The sequence below is a fragment of the Papaver somniferum genome, chromosome 4, assembly GCF_003573695.1.
Source record: "Papaver somniferum cultivar HN1 chromosome 4, ASM357369v1, whole genome shotgun sequence".
In the NCBI taxonomy this organism is placed as follows: domain Eukaryota; kingdom Viridiplantae; phylum Streptophyta; class Magnoliopsida; order Ranunculales; family Papaveraceae; genus Papaver; species Papaver somniferum.
In genome coordinates this window covers 139182978-139186399 of record NC_039361.1, presented here as the reverse complement: position 1 = coordinate 139186399, position 3422 = coordinate 139182978, and positions in this window count along the sequence as shown.

Below are 3422 nucleotides of genomic sequence, written 5' to 3'. Positions count from 1 at the left end.
AGAAATTTCTCAACAAGTAGTCTTGAGATAAAAAATTACAGAGAAGGAAAAAGGATTGTAGGGTTTTGAAACCTTTTAACAGGTTCGTACACGACCAACTCTCAACCCTGTGAAGAGTAGAATTATCGATAGTACCCTTTCTTTTGATAGACAAAAAAAAAGAAAATCTAAGAAAATAGGAAAAAAAAACTTTTCCTAAAGCCTAAGAGGTACAAAATCATTATCTCTTTTGATAAGGCACATGAGACAAGATTTCAAAACATAACACAATCAAGTTGCGTTGCGGTGAACAATGATTTGTCCACCATTTTCCTCTTGAGAGAAATCTACAGACCTCTGTCTATCAAAACGACTCGACCATACTTTCTTCTCTAATGGTCTTGGTTTATCCTTGGAAACTAACTTCTTAGATGAAGATAAAATCCTACATACCTCAGCGGTCTTTTGAGAAAGTTTAAGTTTTCTTGCTAAATGATTTGCTCTTCATTGAAGTTTGTTGACGTGCCTTCGTTGGTGTTTGTACTTGTAACACCTTGAAAGTTCATTACCCTTTAATGAACAATAAGAACACGTCAAGTTAGGATAAAAATCAGGCTTTTGAGATGTGCAAGAAGCTAGGCACATGGTGGAACCTGAAACATTACAAACAGAGTTTCCAAAGGATGGGTCAACTTTATCTTCCAGAATAGTTGGATTATCTTCTGAAAGAATATCAAGATTGGTGTATGTATTTCTACAGTAATCAAAATCAATATTTTCACCAAGAAGTGCAACACTTGATTTCTCGTCTTCATTAGAATCATAAATGTCAGACATTTCATCAAGAGTTGCAGCAAGACCTTTGTTCCTGGTGTATTTTCTACGATTTGGGCACTCGTTTGCAAAATGACCAAATCCATTACATTTAAAGCACTGAGGCATATCCTCGTCATCAGTTTCATCAGTATCCCCATTTTTAGGAGGAACACGATTATGAGGTTTAACTGATGCCTTAGGCTTATCTCTTGAGAACCGTTTACTTCTCTTCAGCAAAAGATCCCTAAACTGTCTTGTGATCATCGAGACTGATTTGTTAAGATCTTCATCTGATGAATCTGTCTCAGAGTGATCATCTTCAGAGATATACACTTTTTTTACTTTTATCAAGTAATTTAGTGTCCTAGTGCTTTGGACGCAACATCCTTAGATTTGGATGAATGTTCATGATCAAAGATCTTAAGCTTCCCAACCAGCGTATTTCTGGAGAGATTACCAAGGTTATTTCCCTCAATGATGGCATGCTTCTTAGAATCGTATCTAGATGGCAGCGATCTGAGAATTTTCATCACAATGTCCTTTTCAGGAATAGTCTTACCCAATGCAAAAGATGCATTAACAATTTCAGACACTTTGTGATTAAACTCATCAAATGTTTCTTCATCTGCCATACGAAGGTTTTCCAAATCGGAATTAAGGTTTTGAAGCATGGCTTTCTTCTCACTGGTATTACCTTCAAAAACGGTTTCTAAGATTTCCCAGGCTTCTTGTGACTTAGTGCAATTAGACATATGGTGCTGGAGATTTGGGGTAATGGCATGTATGATAGCATTCAAACCGTCGGAGTTTTGCTTTGCAGCAAGTATCTCGGTAGGGGTGTATTCACCAATGTTCTTGGGAACGTTTACATCTCCAACTGCCACAACGGGAGGATCATAGCCATTAACAACATATACCCATGATTGAAAATCACGCGCTTGAAAAAAAGCTCGCATAGAAATTTTCCACCGTAAGTAATTAGAGTCATCGAAGACTGGTGGTACGTTAATAGAGATAGCACTTCTGTCCATAGAGTCAGATCACTACAAACACAGACTTGTAAGGTCTTAAACGTGTTTTCCTGCTCTGATACCAATTGAAAACGGGGTCTAACAACCACACCCAATATTTCGCTTAGCAATCTGTATGGACAAACTCCAATATACTTTCTAGAGAATCAACTAACAGTCAGACTCAATCTAAATAAAAAGTATATCAAAGAGTTTATATCTCAATCTCTCGATTTGATATATACTCAAGCAAATAGAAATCTGCGAGTCTTTATCAAAGAGAGATAACTTGGCTGGTACCAAAGACCAATATACAAGTGTCAATCAATTTAAATCAACAACCAAAAGGTCGGATATTCTAATTGATTGAACAACGCAAAACCTGTGATATTTCAATTATATAACAAAATATAATGCGAAAAAGAAATAACACATACACCAGAATTTTGTTAACAAGGAAACTGCAAATGCAGAAAAACCCCGGGACCTAGTCCAGAGTGAACACACACTGTATTAAGCCGCTACGGACACTAGCCTACTCCAAACTAACTTCAGTCTGGACTGTAGTTGAACCCCAACCAATCTCACACTGATCCAAGGTACAGTTATGCTCCTACGTCTCTGATCCTAGCAGGATACTACGTACTTGATTCCCTTAGCTGATCTCACCCACAACTAAGAGTTGCTACGACCCAAAGTCGAAGACTTTAATAAACAAATTTATATCACACAGAAGAGTTTACGATAATAGATAAATTCGTCTCCCACGAATATACCTACGAGTTTTGTTCCATCTTTTGATAAATCAAGGTGAACAGGAACTAATTTATAAACCAGACTTATATTCCCGAAGAACAACCTAGTATTATCAATCACCTCACAATAGTCTTAATCGACGCAACAAAAAAAAGATATTGTGGAATCACAAACGATGAGACGAAGATGTTTGTGATTACTTTTTATTTTGCCTATCGGAGATAGAAATTTCAAGCCAATTATTACAATTATACTCGTACGATAGAAACAACAAGATCAAATCACACAGCTACAAGAAAAGTAGTATCGGTCTGGCTTCACAATCCCAATGAAGTTTTTAAGTCGTTAACCTGGTTTAGAAGAAGAAACCAAGGTTAAAGGAGAATCGACTCTACCTTAGCACAACTAGTATCACACAGAAGGTGTGGGGATTAGTTTTCCGAGTTGCTAGATTTATCCCTTATATATTCTTTCAAATCAGGGTTTGCAATCAATGTTAGCTTGGTAACAAAGCATTCAATATTCACCGTTAGATGAAACTAATTTAGATTCAAGCTAGTATGTATCAACTGTTAGATCGAAAACATATCTTGTTATACACACATGAAATTCACGTTCCTGGGCTTGTGTAACCGTACTCAAACTTGTACATTAGTTGGTTCAACAATAGTTACCAAATTGTTAGCCATATGATCACTTTCATATCAACCATATTCTTCTTCACCATAACTAGTTAAAATGACTAATATGAACTAGGTAGAGAGTAGTTCAATGGCAAGGAAATCTCATGTACTACACAAGACACAATTGAAGCAAAAACGATTTGATTCACATGAATCGTTTCATGAACTCTATAGCCAC